This window comes from Pristiophorus japonicus, chromosome 11 (assembly GCF_044704955.1).
Source record: "Pristiophorus japonicus isolate sPriJap1 chromosome 11, sPriJap1.hap1, whole genome shotgun sequence".
NCBI lineage: Eukaryota > Metazoa > Chordata > Chondrichthyes > Pristiophoridae > Pristiophorus > Pristiophorus japonicus.
This window is the reverse complement of record NC_091987.1, coordinates 121,934,119-121,949,762: the sequence shown is the minus strand read 5'-3', so window position 1 is coordinate 121,949,762 and position 15,644 is coordinate 121,934,119. Positions and strand designations below refer to the sequence as shown.

Below are 15,644 nucleotides of genomic sequence, written 5' to 3'. Positions count from 1 at the left end.
TTCTTTGATTTTTTCTGCCAAAGTGCACGACCTCACACTTTTCAACATTATATTCCATCTGCCAAATATTTGCCCACTCACTTAGCCTGTCTATGTCCTTTTGCAGATTCTTTGTATCCTCACACATTGCTTTTCCTCCCATCTTTGTATCATCAGCAAACTTGGCTACATTACACTCAGTCCCTTCTTCCAAGTCGTTAATATAGATTGTAAATAGTTGGGGTCCCAGCACTGATTCCTGTGGCACCCCACTAGTTACTGGCAGAGAATGAACTATTTATCCCGACTCTCTGTTTGTTAGCCAATCCTCTATCCATGTATACCCCCAACCCCGTGAACTTTTATCTTGTGCCATAACCTTTTATGTGGCACCTTGTCAAATGCCTTCTGGAAATCCAAATACACCACATCCACTGGTTCCCCTTTATCCACCCAAATAAGATCATGGCTGATCTGATCATGGACTCAGCTCCACCTCCCTGCCCACTCACCATAACCCTTTATTCCCTTATCGCTCAAAAATCTGTCTATCTCCGCCTTAATAATATTCAATGACCCAGCCTCCACAGCTCTCCAGGACAGAAAATTCCACTGATTTGCAACCCTCAGAGAAGAAATCCCTCCTCAGCTCAGTTTTAAATGGGTGGCCCCTTATTCTGAGACTATGCCCCCTAGTTTTAGTTTCTCTTAGGAGTGGGAATAGCCTCTCTGCATCCACCTTGTCGAGCCCCCTCATTATCTTATAAGTTTCAATAAGATCACCTCATATTGGGCTCAAAATTGGCCAGGAGTTGCTCTGTTTTTTTTGGAGCAACTTGATTTTTCTGGAGTATCTTAAAAATCCCCATTTTGCACATTCAATTTGCACCAGTGTAAGTGAGTTAGGATTTTTTTTAGTTTAGTTTATTTTTCAAAAGGGGGCGTTACCAATTACCGATGCCCGTTTTGGCCATTTAGGCCACTTTGGACAGCTAATAGTTGCTCCAAACTAACTTAGGCCAGTATGTGACCACTTGTGGCCGCACAGAAAACCCTTGCGGAAAGTTAAGAAATCAGCGCAGTTAGGTACATCTGAGACCATTCAGCCAGAGATAGGGGCGGGAAGGGAAGCAGAGAGGACCTTGCAAAGCACTAAACAAAGCACAAGAAGCATAAAAACATTCAAGAAGAAATAAAAAATAAAACTAAGTCCTACCTTCCTATCAAAACTTGGCCCGGGAAGTCAGCGGACCGGCCGGTGTGGGAGGCCACTCGGCTGGGGATAGGTGTGGGACGATGGGGAGAGCACAGGCCGCCGACATCCAAGCAGCAAATGACTTCTAAGATAAACTGCCAACCTGCCAAAGGAGACATGGAACCTCTACTTCCACTGGATATTTCACTGACTCAATCCCTCTGACTGACTCTCTGACTATTCCAGAGATCTGACTCTCTCTCTCTGACTATTCCAGAGATCTGACTCTCTCTCTCTCTCTGACTATTCCAGAGATCTGACTCTCTCTCTCTGACTATTCCAGAGATCTGACTCTCTCTCTCTCTGACTATTCCAGAGATCTGACTCTCTCTCTCTGACTATTCCAGAGATCTGACTCTCTCTCTCTCTGACTATTCCAGAGATCTGACTCTCTCTCTCTCTGACTATTCCAGAGATCTGACTCTTTCTCTCTGACTATTCCAGAGATCTGACTCTCTCTCTCTCTGACTATTCCAGAGATCTGACTCTCTCTCTCTGACTATTCCAGAGATCTGACTCTCTCTCTCTCTCTCTCTGACTATTCCAAAGATCTGACTCTCTCTCTCTCACTATTCCAGAGATCTGACTCTCTCTCTCTCACTATTCCAGAGATCTGACACTCTCTCTCTCTCTCTCTGTCTGACTATTCCAGAGATCTGACTCTCTCTCTCTCTCTCTCTGACTATTCCAGAGACCTGACTCTCTCTCTCTCTCCTCTGACTATTCCAGAGACCTGACTCTCTCTCTCTCTGACTATTCCAGAGATCTGACTATCTCTCTCTGACTATTCCAGAGATCTGACTCTCTCTCTCTCTGACTATTCCAGAGACCTGACTCTCTCTCTCCCTCTCTGTGACTATTCCAGAGATCTGTCTCTCTCTCTCTGACTATTCCAGAGATCTGAATCTCTCTTTCTGACTATTCCAGAGATCTGAATCTCTCTCTCTCTGACTATTCCAGAGATCTAACTCTCTCTTTGACTATTCCAGAGATCTGACTCTCTCTCTCTCTGACTATTCCAAAGATCTGACTCTCTCTCTGACTATTCCAGAGATCTGACTCTCTCTCTCTCTCTCTCTGACTATTCCAGAGATCTGACTCTCTCTCTCTCTGACTATTCCAGAGATCTGACTCTCTCTCTCTCTCTCTCTCTCTGACTATTCCAGAGATCTGACTCTCTCTCTCTGACTATTCTAGAGATCTGACTCTCTCTCTCTCTGACTATTCCAGAGATCTGACTCTCTCTCTCTGACTATTCCAGAGATCTGACTCATTCTCTCTGACTATTCCAGAGACCTGACTCTCTCTCTCTCTCTGACTATTCCAGAGATCTGACTCTCTCTCTCTGACTATTCCAGAGATCTGACTCATTCTCTATGACTATTCCAGAGACCTGACTCTCTCTCTCTCTCTGACTATTCCAGAGATCTGACTATCTCTCTCTGACTATTCCAGGGATCTGACTCACTCTCTCTGACTATTCCAGAGACCTGACTCTCTCTCTCTCTCTCTCTGACTATTCCAGAGATCTGACTCTCTCTCTCTCTGACGATTCCAGAGATCTGAATCTCTCTCTCTCTCTGACTATTCCAGAGATCTAACTCTCTCTCTCTGACTATTCCAAAGATCTGACTCTCTCTCTCTTTCTCTCTCTGACTATTCCAGAGATGTGACTCTCTCTCTTCCTGACTATTCCAGAGATCTGACTCTCTCTCTCTGATTCTTCCAGAGATCTGAATCTCTCTCTCTCTCTCTGACTATTCCAGAGATCTAACTCTCTCTCTCTGACTATTCCAAAGATCTGACTCTCTCTCTCTTTCTCTCTCTGACTATTCCAGAGATCTGATTCTCTCTCTCTGGCTATTCCAGAGATCTGAATCTCTCTCTCTCTCTCTCTGACTATTCCAGAGATCTGACTCTCTCTCTCTGACTATTCAAGAGATCTGACTCTCTCTCTCTCTGACTATTCCAGAGATCTGACTCTCTCTCTTTGACTATTCCAGAGATCTGACTCTCTCTCTCTCTCTCTGACTATTCCAGAGATCTGACTCTCTCTCTTTGACTATTCCAGAGATCTGACTCTCTCTCTCTGACTATTCCAGAGATCTGAATCTCTCTCTCTCTCTCTCTCTCTGACTATTCCAAAGATCTGACTCTCTCTCTGACTATTCCAGAGATCTGACTCTCTCTCTCTCTCTCTCTCTGACTATTCCAGAGATCTGACTCTCTCTCTCTGACTATTCCAGAGATCTGACTCTCTCTCACTCTCTCTCTCTCTGACTATTCCAGAGATCTGACTCTCTCTCTCTCTCTCTCTGACTATTCCAGAGATCCGACTCTCTCTCTCTTACTATTCCAGAGATCCAACTCTCTCTCTCTGACTATTCCAGAGATCCGACTCTCCTTCTCTGACTATTCCAGAGATCTGACTCTCTCTCTCAGACTATTCCAGAGATCTGACTCTCTCTCTCTCTGACTATTCCAGAGATCTGACTCTCTCTCTCTGACTATTCCAGAGATCTGACTCTCTCTCTCTCTGACTATTCCAGAGATCTGACTCTCTCTCTCTCTGACTATTCCAGAGATCTGACTCTTTCTCTCTGACTATTCCAGAGATCTGACTCTCTCTCTCTGACTATTCCAGAGATCTGACTCTCTCTCTCTCTCTCTCTCTGACTATTCCAGAGATCTGACTCTCTTTCTCTCTGACTATTCCAGAGATCTGACTCTCTCTCTCTCACTATCCCAGAGATCTGACTCTCTCTCTCTCACTATTCCAGAGATCTGACTCTCTCTCTCTCTCACTATTCCAGAGATCTGACTCTCTCTCTCTGACTATTCCAGAGATCTGACTCTCTCTCTCTGACTATTCCAGAGATCTGACTCTCTCTCTCTCTGACTATTCCGGAGATCTAACTCTCTCTCTCTCTCTGACTATTCCAGAGATCTGACTCTCTCTCTGACTATTCCAGAGATCTGACTCTCTCTCTCTGACTATTCAAGAGATCTGACTCGCTCTCTCTCTCTCTCTCTCTGACTATTCCAAAGATCTGACTCTCTCTCTGACTATTCCAGAGATCTGACTCCCTCTCTCTCTCTCTCTGACTATTCCAGAGATCTGACTCTCTCTCTCTCTCTCTCTCTCTCTCTCTGACTATTCCAGAGATCTGACTCTCTCTCTCTCTCTGACTATTCCAGAGATCTGACTCTCTCTCTCTCTCTGACTATTCCAGAGATCTGACTCTCTCTCTCTGACTATTCCAGAGATCTGACTCTCTCTCTCTGACTATTCCAGAGATCTGACTCTCTCTCTCTGACTATTCCAGAGATCTGACTCTCTCTCTCTCTCTGACTATTCCAGAGATCTGACTCTCTCTCACTCTCTCTCTCTCTGACTATTCCAGAGATCCGACTCTCCTTCTCTGACTATTCCAGAGATCTGACTCTCTCTCTCTCTCACTATTCCAGAGATCTGACTCTCTCTCTCTGACTATTCCAGAGATCTGACTCTCTCTCTCTGACTATTCCAGAGATCTGACTCTCTCTCTCTCTCTCTGACTATTCCAGAGATCTGACTCTCTCTCTCTGACTATTCCAGAGATCTGACTCTCTCTCTCTCACTATTCCAGAGATCTGACTCTCTCTCTCACTATTCCAGAGATCTGAATCTCTCTCTCTGACTATTCCAGAGATCTGACTCTCTCTCTCTCTCTCTCTGACTGACTCTCTGACTATTCCAGAGATCTGACTCTCTCTCTCTCTCACTATTCCAGAGATCTGACTCTCTCTCTCTCTCACTATTCCAGAGATCTGACTCTCTCTCTCTGACTATTCCAGAGATCTGACTCTCTCTCTCTGACTATTCCAGAGATCTGACTCTCTCTCTCTGACTATTCCAGAGATATGACTCTCTCTCTCTCTGACTATTCCAGAGATCCGACTCTCTCTCTCTCTCTCTCTTTCTCTGACTATTCCAGAGATCTGACTCTTTCTCTCTGACTATTCCAGAGATCTGACTCTCTCTCTCTGACAATTCCAGAGATCTGACTCTCTCTCTCTCTCTCTCTGACTATTCCAAAGATCTGACTCTCTCTCTCTCACTATTCCAGAGATCTGACTCTCTCTCTCTCACTATTCCAGAGATCTGACACTCTCTCTCTCTCTCTCTGACTATTCCAGAGATCTGACTCTCTCTCTCTGACTATTCCAGAGATCTGACTCTCTCTCTCTCACTATTCCAGAGATCTGACTCTCTCTCTCTCTCACTATTCCAGAGATCTGAATCTCTCTCTCTGACTATTCCAGAGATCTGACTCTCTCTCTCTCTCTCTGACTGACTCTCTGACTATTCCAGAGATCTGACTCTCTCTCTCTCTCACTATTCCAGAGATCTGACTCTCTCTCTCTCTCACTATTCCAGAGATCTGACTCTCTCTCTCTGACTATTCCAGAGATCTGACTCTCTCTCTCTGACTATTCCAGAGATCTGACTCTCTCTCTCTGACTATTCCAGAGATATGACTCTCTCTCTCTCTCTGACTATTCCAGAGATCCGACTCTCTCTCTCTCTCTCTCTTTCTCTGACTATTCCAGAGATCTGACTCTTTCTCTCTGACTATTCCAGAGATCTGACTCTCTCTCTCTGACAATTCCAGAGATCTGACTCTCTCTCTCTCTCTCTCTGACTATTCCAAAGATCTGACTCTCTCTCTCTCACTATTCCAGAGATCTGACTCTCTCTCTCTCACTATTCCAGAGATCTGACACTCTCTCTCTCTCTCTCTGACTATTCCAGAGATCTGACTCTCTCTCTCTCTCTCTCTGACTATTCCAGAGACCTGACTCTCTCTCTCTCTCTGACTATTCCAGAGATCTGACTAGCTCTCTCTGACTATTCCAGAGACCTGACTCTCTCTCTCTCTCCTCTGACTATTCCAGAGACCTGACTCTCTCTCTCTCTCTCTCTCTCTCTCTGACTATTCCAGAGATCTGACTATCTCTCTCTGACTATTCCAGAGATCTGACTCTCTCTCTCTCTGACTATTCCAGAGACCTGACTCTCTCTCTCTCTCTGTGACTATTCCAGAGATCTAACTCTCTCGCTGACTATTCCAGATATCTGACTCTCTCTCTCTCTCTGACTATTCCAGAGATCTGACTCTCTCTCTCTCTCTCTCTCTCTGACTATTCCAGAGATCTGACTCTCTCTCTCTGACTATTCTAGAGATCTGACTCTCTCTCTCTCTCTCTGACTATTCCAGAGATCTGACTCTCTTTCTCTGACTATTCCAGAGATCTGACTCATTCTCTCTGACTATTCCAGAGACCTGACTCTCTCTCTCTCTCTGACTATTCCAGAGATCTGACTATCTCTCTCTGACTATTCCAGAGATCTGACTCTCTCTCTCTGACTATTCCAGAGATCTGAATCTCTCTCTCTCTGACTATTCCAGAGATCTAACTCTCTCTCTCTCTCTCTCTCTCTCTCTCTGACTATTCGAGAGATCTGACTCTCTCTCTCTCTGAATCTCTCTCTCTCTGACTATTCCAAAGATCTGACTCTCTCTCTCTTTCTCTCTCTGACTATTCCAGAGATGTGACTCTCTCTCTTCCTGACTAATCCAGAGATGTGACTCTCTCTCTATGATTCTTCCAGAGATCTGACTCTCTCTCTCTGGCTATTCCAGAGATCTGAATCTCTCTCTCTCTCTGACTATTCCAGAGATCTAACTCTCTCTCTCTCTCTCTCTGACTATTCCAGAGATCTGACTCTCTCTCTCTCTCTCTCTGACTATTCCAGAGATCTGACTCTCTCTCTCTCTCTGATTATTCCAGAGATCTGACTCTCTCTCTCTGACTATTCCAGAGATCTGACTCTCTCTCACTCTCTCTCTCTCTGACTATTCCAGAGATCTGACTCTCTCTCTCTCTCTCTCTCTGACTATTCCAGAGATCTGACTCTCTCTCTCTCTCTCTCTGACTATTCCAGAGATCTGAATCTCTCTCTCTCTGACTATTCCAGAGATCTGACTCCCTCTCTGACTATTCCAGAGACCTAACTCTCTCTCTCTCTGACTATTCCAGAGATCTGACTCTCTCCCTCTCTGACTATTCCAGAGATCCGACTCTCTCTCTCTTACTATTCCAGAGATCCAACTCTCTCTCTCTGACTATTCCAAAGATCCGACTCTCCTTCTCTGACTATTCCAGAGATCCGACTCTCCTTCTCTGACTATTCCAGAGATCTGACTCTCTCTCTCAGACTATTCCAGAGATCTGACTCTCTCTCTCTCTCTCTCTCTGACTATTCCAGAGATCTGACTCTCTCTCTCTCTCTCTCTCTCTCACTATTCCAGAGATCTGACTCTCTCTCTCTCTGACTATTCCAGAGATCTGACACTCTCTCTCTGACTATTCCAGAGATCTGACTCTCTCTCTCTCTGAATATTCCAGAGATCTGACTCTTTCTCTCTGACTATTCCAGAGATCTGACTCTCTCTCTCTGACTATTCCAGAGATCTGACTCTCTCTCTCTCTCTCTCTGACTATTCCAGAGATCTGACTCTCTCTCTCTCTGACTATTCCAGAGATCTGATTCTCTCTCTCTCACTATTCCAGAGATCTGACTCTCTCTCTCTCACTATTCCAGAGATCTGACTCTCTCTCTCTCTGACTATTCCAGAGATCTGACTCTCTCTCTCTGACTATTCCAGAGATCTGACTCTCTCTCTCTGACTATTCCAGAGATCTGACTCTCTCTCTCTGACGATTCCAGAGATCTGACTCTCTCTCTCTCTCTCTCACTATTCCAGAGATCTGACTCTCTCTCTCTGACTATTCCAGAGATCTGAATCTCTCTTTCTCTGACTATTCCAGAGATCTGACTCTCTCTCTCTCTGACTATTCCAGAGATCTAACTCTCTCTCTCTCTCTGACTATTCGAGAGATCTGACTCTCTCTCTCTCTGACTATTCCAGAGATCTGAATCTCTCTGTGTGACTATTCCAAAGATCTGACTCTCTCTCTTTTTCTCTCTCTGACTATTCCAGAGATCTGACTCTCTCTCTCTCTCTCTGACTATTCCAGAGATCTAACTCTCTCTCTCTCTCTCTGACTATTCCAGAGATCTGACTCTCTCTCTCTCTGACTATTCCGGAGATCTAACTCTCTCTCTCTCTCTGACTATTCCAGAGATCTGACTCTCTCTCTGACTATTCCAGAGATCTGACTCTCTCTCTCTGACTATTCAAGAGATCTGACTCTCTCTCTCTCTGACTATTCCAGAGATCTGACTCTCTCTCTTTGACTATTCCAGAGATCTGACTCTCTCTCTCTGACGATTCCAGAGATCTGAATCTCTCTCTCTCTCTCTCTGACTATTCCAAAGATCTGACTCTCTCTCTGACTATTCCAGAGATCTGACTCTCTCTCTTTCTGACTATTCCAGAGATCTGACTCCCTCTCTCTCTCTCTCTGACTGTTCCAGAGATCTGACTCTCTCTCTCTGACTATTCCAGAGATCTGACTCTCTCTCTCTCTGACTATTCCAGAGATCTGACTCTCTCTCTCTCTGACTATTCCAGAGATCTGACTCTCTCTCTCTCTCTGACTATTCCAGAGATCTGACTCTCTCTCACTCTCTCTCTCTCTGACTATTCCAGAGATCTGAATCTCTCTCTCTCTCTCTCTCTCTGACTATTCCAGAGATCTGACTCTCTCTCTTTCTGACTATTCCAGAGATCTGACTCCCTCTCTCTCTCTCTCTCTCTGACTATTCCAGAGATCTGACTCTCTATCTCTCTGACTGTTCCAGAGATCTGACTCTCTCTCTCTCTCTGACTATTCCAGAGATCTGACTCTCTCTCTCTGACTGTTCCAGAGATCTGACTCTCTCTCTCTCTGACTATTCCAGAGATCTGACTCTCTCTCTCTGACTATTCCAGAGATCTGACTCTCTCTCTCTCTGTGACTATTCCAGAGATCTGACTCTCTCTCTCTCTCTGACTATTCCAGAGATCTGACTCTCTCTCACTCTCTCTCTCTCTGACTATTCCAGAGATCTGACTCTCTCTCTCTCTCTCTCTCTGACTATTCCAGAGATCTGACTCTCTCTCTCTTTCTCTCTCTCTCTGACTATTCCAGAGATCCGACTCTCCTTCTCTGACTATTCCAGAGATCTGACTCTCCTTCTCTGACTATTCCAGAGATCTGACTCTCTCTCTCTGACTATTCCAGAGATCTGACTCTCTCTCTCTCTCTCACTATTCCAGAGATCTGACTCTCCCTCTCTGACTATTCCAGAGATCTGAATCTCTCTCTCTCTCTCTCTCTCTCTCTGACTATTCCAAAGATCTGACTCTCTCTCTGACTATTCCAGAGATCTGACTCTCTCTCTTTCTGACTATTCCAGAGATCTGACTCTCTCTCTCTCTGACTATTCCAGAGATCTAACTCTCTCTCTCTCTGACTATTCGAGAGATCTGACTCTCTCTCTCTCTGACTATTCCAGAGATCTGAATCTCTCTGTGTGACTATTCCAAAGATCTGACTCTCTCTCTTTTTCTCTCTCTGACTATTCCAGAGATCTGACTCTCTCTCTCTCTCTCTGACTATTCCAGAGATCTAACTCTCTCTCTCTCTCTCTCTGACTATTCCAGAGATCTGACTCTCTCTCTCTCTGACTATTCCGGAGATCTAACTCTCTCTCTCTGACTATTCCAGAGATCTGACTCTCTCTCTGACTATTCCAGAGATCTGACTCTCTCTCTCTGACTATTCAAGAGATCTGACTCTCTCTCTCTCTGACTATTCCAGAGATCTGACTCTCTCTCTTTGACTATTCCAGAGATCTGACTCTCTCTCTCTGACTATTCCAGAGATCTGAATCTCTCTCTCTCTCTCTCTCTCTCTCTGACTATTCCAAAGATCTGACTCTCTCTCTGACTATTCCAGAGATCTGACTCTCTCTCTTTCTGACTATTCCAGAGATCTGACTCCCTCTCTCTCTCTCTCTGACTGTTCCAGAGATCTGACTCTCTCTCTCTGACTATTCCAGAGATCTGACTCTCTCTCTCTCTCTGACTATTCCAGAGATCTGACTCTCTCTCTCTCTGACTATTCCAGAGATCTGACTCTCTCTCTCTCTCTCTGACTATTCCAGAGATCTGACTCTCTCTCACTCTCTCTCTCTCTGACTATTCCAGAGATCTGAATCTCTCTCTCTCTCTCTCTCTCTGACTATTCCAGAGATCTGACTCTCTCTCTTTCTGACTATTCCAGAGATCTGACTCCCTCTCTCTCTCTCTCTGACTATTCCAGAGATCTGACTCTCTATCTCTCTGACTGTTCCAGAGATCTGACTCTCTCTCTCTCTCTGACTATTCCAGAGATCTGACTCTCTCTCTCTGACTGTTCCAGAGATCTGACTCTCTCTCTCTCTGACTGTTCCAGAGATCTGACTCTCTCTCTCTCTGACTATTCCAGAGATCTGACTCTCTCTCTCTGACTATTCCAGAGATCTGACTCTCTCTCTCTGTGTGACTATTCCAGAGATCTGACTCTCTCTCTCTCTCTGACTATTCCAGAGATCTGACTCTCTCTCTCTCTCTGACTATTCCAGAGATCTGACTCTCTCTCACTCTCTCTCTCTCTGACTATTCCAGAGATCTGACTCTCTCTCTCTCTCTCTCTGACTATTCCAGAGATCTGACTCTCTCTCTCTTTCTCTCTCTCTCTGACTATTCCAGAGATCCGACTCTCCTTCTCTGACTATTCCAGAGATCTGACTCTCTCTCTCTGACTATTCCAGAGATCTGACTCTCTCTCTCTCTCTCACTATTCCAGAGATCTGACTCTCCCTTTCTGACTATTCCAGAGATCTGACTCTCTCTCTCTGACTATTCCAGAGTTCTGACTCTCTCTCTCTCTCTCTCTCTGACTATTCCAGAGATCTGACTCTCTCTCTCTCTCTGACTATTCCAGAGATCTGACTCTTTCTCTCTGACTATTCCAGAGATCTGACTCTCTCTCTCTGACTATTCCAGAGATCTGACTCTCTCTCTCTCTCTCTCTCTGACTATTCCAGAGATCTGACTCTCTCTCTCTCTGACTATTCCAGAGATCTGACTCTCTCTCTCTCACTATTCCAGAGATCTGACTCTCTCTCTCTCACTATTCCAGAGATCTGACTCTCTCTCTCTCTCACTATTCCAGAGATCTGACTCTCTCTCTCTGACTATTCCAGAGATCTGACTCTCTCTCTCTGACTATTCCAGAGATCTGACTCTCTCTCTCTGACAATTCCAGAGATCTGACTCTCTCTCTCTCTCTCTCACTATTCCAGAGATCTGACTCTCTCTCTCTCTGACTATTCCGGAGATCTAACTCTCTCTCTCTCTCTGACTATTCCAGAGATCTGACTCTCTCTCTGACTATTCCAGAGATCTGACTCTCTCTCTCTGACTATTCAAGAGATCTGACTCTCTCTCTCTCTGACTATTCCGGAGATCTAACTCTCTCTCTCTCTCTGACTATTCCAGAGATCTGACTCTCTCTCTGACTATTCCAGAGATCTGACTCTCTCTCTCTGACTATTCAAGAGATCTGACTCTCTCTCTCTCTGACTATTCCAGAGATCTGACTCTCTCTCTTTGACTATTCCAGAGATCTGACTCTCTCTCTCTGACGATTCCAGAGATCTGAATCTCTCTCTCTCTCTCTCTGACTATTCCAAAGATCTGACTCTCTCTCTGACTATTCCAGAGATCTGACTCTCTCTCTTTCTGACTATTCCAGAGATCTGACTCCCTCTCTCTCTCTCTCTGACTGTTCCAGAGATCTGACTCTCTCTCTCTGACTATTCCAGAGATCTGACTCTCTCTCTCTCTGACTATTCCAGAGATCTGACTCTCTCTCTCTCTGACTATTCCAGAGATCTGACTCTCTCTCTCTCTCTGACTATTCCAGAGATCTGACTCTCTCTCACTCTCTCTCTCTCTGACTATTCCAGAGATCTGAATCTCTCTCTCTCTCTCTCTCTCTGACTATTCCAGAGATCTGACTCTCTCTCTTTCTGACTATTCCAGAGATCTGACTCTCTCTCTCTCTCTGACTATTCCAGAGATCTGACTCTCTCTCTCTGACTATTCCAGAGATCTGACTCTCTCTCTCTCTGTGACTATTCCAGAGATCTGACTCTCTCTCTCTCTCTGACTATTCCAGAGATCTGACTCTCTCTCACTCTCTCTCTCTGACTATTCCAGAGATCTGACTCTCTCTCACTCTCTCTCTCTCTGACTATTCCAGAGATCTGACTCTCTCTCTCTCTCTCTCTCTGACTATTCCAGAGATCTGACTCTCTCTCTCTTTCTCTCTCTCTCTGACTATTCCAGAGATCCGACTCTCCTTCTCTGACTATTCCAGAGATCTGACTCTCTCTCTCTGACTATTCCAGAGATCTGACTCTCTCTCTCTTTCTCTCTCTCTCTGACTATTCCAGAGATCCGACTCTCCTTCTCTGACTATTCCAGAGATCTGACTCTCTCTCTCTGACTATTCCAAAGATCTGACTCTCTCTCTCTCTCTCACTATTCCAGAGATCTGACTCTCCCTCTCTGACTATTCCAGAGATCTGAATCTCTCTCTCTCTCTCTCTCTCTCTCTCTGACTATTCCAAAGATCTGACTCTCTCTCTGACTATTCCAGAGATCTGACTCTCTCTCTTTCTGACTATTCCAGAGATCTGACTCTCTCTCTCTCTGACTATTCCAGAGATCTAACTCTCTCTCTCTCTCTGACTATTCGAGAGATCTGACTCTCTCTCTCTCTGACTATTCCAGAGATCTGAATCTCTCTGTGTGACTATTCCAAAGATCTGACTCTCTCTCTTTTTCTCTCTCTGACTATTCCAGAGATCTGACTCTCTCTCTCTCTCTCTGACTATTCCAGAGATCTAACTCTCTCTCTCTCTCTCTGACTATTCCAGAGATCTGACTCTCTCTCTCTCTGACTATTCCGGAGATCTAACTCTCTCTCTCTGACTATTCCAGAGATCTGACTCTCTCTCTCTCTCTCACTATTCTAGAGATCTGACTCTCCCTTTCTGACTATTCCAGAGATCTGACTCTCTCTCTCTGACTATTCCAGAGTTCTGACTCTCTCTCTCTCTCTCTCTGACTATTCCAGAGATCTGACTCTCTCTCTCTCTCTGACTATTCCAGAGATCTGACTCTTTCTCTCTGACTATTCCAGAGATCTGACTCTCTCTCTCTGACTATTCCAGAGATCTGACTCTCTCTCTCTCTCTCTCTGACTATTCCAGAGATCTGACTCTCTCTCTCTCTGACTATTCCAGAGATCTGACTCTCTCTCTCTCACTATTCCAGAGATCTGACTCTCTCTCTCTCACTATTCCAGAGATCTGACTCTCTCTCTCTGACTATTCCAGAGATCTGACTCTCTCTCTCTGACAATTCCAGAGATCTGACTCTCTCTCTCTCTGACAATTCCAGAGATCTGACTCTCTCTCTCTCTCTCTCACTATTCCAGAGATCTGACTCTCTCTCTCTGACTATTCCAGAGATCTGAATCTCTCTCTCTCTGACTATTCCAGAGATCTGAATCTCTCTCTCTCTGACTATTCCAGAGATCTGACTCTCTCTCTCTCTCTCTCTGACTATTCGAGAGATCTGACTCTCTCTCTCTCTGACTATTCCAGAGATCTGAATCTCTCTGTGTGACTATTCCAAAGATCTGACTCTCTCTCTTTTTCTCTCTCTGACTATTCCAGAGATCTGACTCTCTCTCTTTCTGACTATTCCAGAGATCTGACTCTCTCTCTCTCTCTCTGACTATTCCAGAGATCTGACTCTCTCTCGCTCTCTCTCTCTGACTATTCCAGAGATCTAACTCTCTCTCTCTCTCTCTGACTATTCCAGAGATCTGACTCTCTCTCTCTCTGACTATTCCGGAGATCTAACTCTCTCTCTCTCTCTGACTATTCCAGAGATCTGACTCTCTCTCTGACTATTCCAGAGATCTGACTCTCTCTCTGACTATTCCAGAGATCTGACTCTCTCTCTCTGACTATTCAAGAGATCTGACTCACTCTCTCTCTGACTATTCCAGAGATCTGACTGTCTCTCTTTGACTATTCCAGAGATCTGACTCTCTCTCTCTGACTATTCCAGAGATCTGAATCTCTCTCTCTCTCTCTCTCTCTGACTATTCCAAAGATCTGACTCTCTCTCTGACTATTCCAGAGATCTGACTCTCTCTCTTTCTGACTATTCCAGAGATCTGACTCCCTCTCTCTCTCTCTCTGACTATTCCAGAGATCTGACTCTCTCTCTCTCTCTCTCTGACTATTCCAGAGATCTGACTCTCTCTCTCTCTCTGACTATTCCAGAGATCTGAATCTCTCTCTCTCTCTGACTATTCCGGAGATCTGACTCCCTCTCTCTGACTATTCCAGAGACCTGACTCTCTCTCTCTCTGACTATTCCAGAGATCTGACTCTCACTCTCTTACTATTCCAGAGATCCGACTCTCTCTCTCTTACTATTTCAGAGATCCAACTCCCTCTCTCTGACTATTCCATAGATCCGACTCTCCTTCTCTGACTATTCCAGAGATCCAACTCTCTCTCTCTGACTATTCCAGAGATCTGACTCTCTCTCACTGACTATTCCAGAGATCTGACTCTCACTCTCTTACTATTCCAGAGATCCGACTCTCTCTCTCTTACTATTTCAGAGATCCAACTCCCTCTCTCTGACTATTCCATAGATCCGACTCTCCTTCTCTGACTATTCCAGAGATCCAACTCTCTCTCTCTGACTATTCCAGAGATCTGACTCTCTCTCTCTGACTATTCCAGAGATCTGACTCTCTCTCTCTGACTATTCCAGAGATCTGACTCTCTCTCTCTGACTATTCCAGAGATCTGACGCTCTCTCTCTGACTATTCGAGATCTGACTCTCTCTCTCTCTCTGACTATTCCAGAGATCTGACGCTCTCTCTCTGACTATTCGAGCAGCCCGGCGCGCATTGTGACGCCACTCGGCCTGGGATAGGGGCAGGACACATCGTGTCCTACGCTGGAGCACAGCTGGGGGCAGGATCTACTGCACATGCGCGAAACCTCCAGTGCGTATGCGTTGAGCTGCCGGCACTGTTTTTCGCACAGGGCCCTAGCTCCGCCCTCTAATCAACAGACCACGCTGTGTCAAGCCATGGGACAGGCCACAGAGCAGCCATAATCCGGAGACATCTTTTCGGCGCCGTTTTCAGCCTGCCAAGTCGGCGCATCTCTGGTGAGTGTGCCGAAAAAACGGGTGGGCCAATTGTGAGTCCATTCTTCTGAATTCCAATGTGTATAGGCCCAACCTACTCAACCTATCTTCATAAGTC

The 15,644-nt window shown here is 45.3% G+C and overlaps 1 protein-coding gene across 1 annotated transcript in view; it reads left to right on the top strand.

Moving 5' to 3' along the window:
- Positions 1-15,644, top strand: part of rs1a (retinoschisin 1a) — a 170,453-nt gene that overhangs the window by 138,882 nt on the left and 15,927 nt on the right. The gene's annotated exons all lie outside the window — the stretch shown is intronic.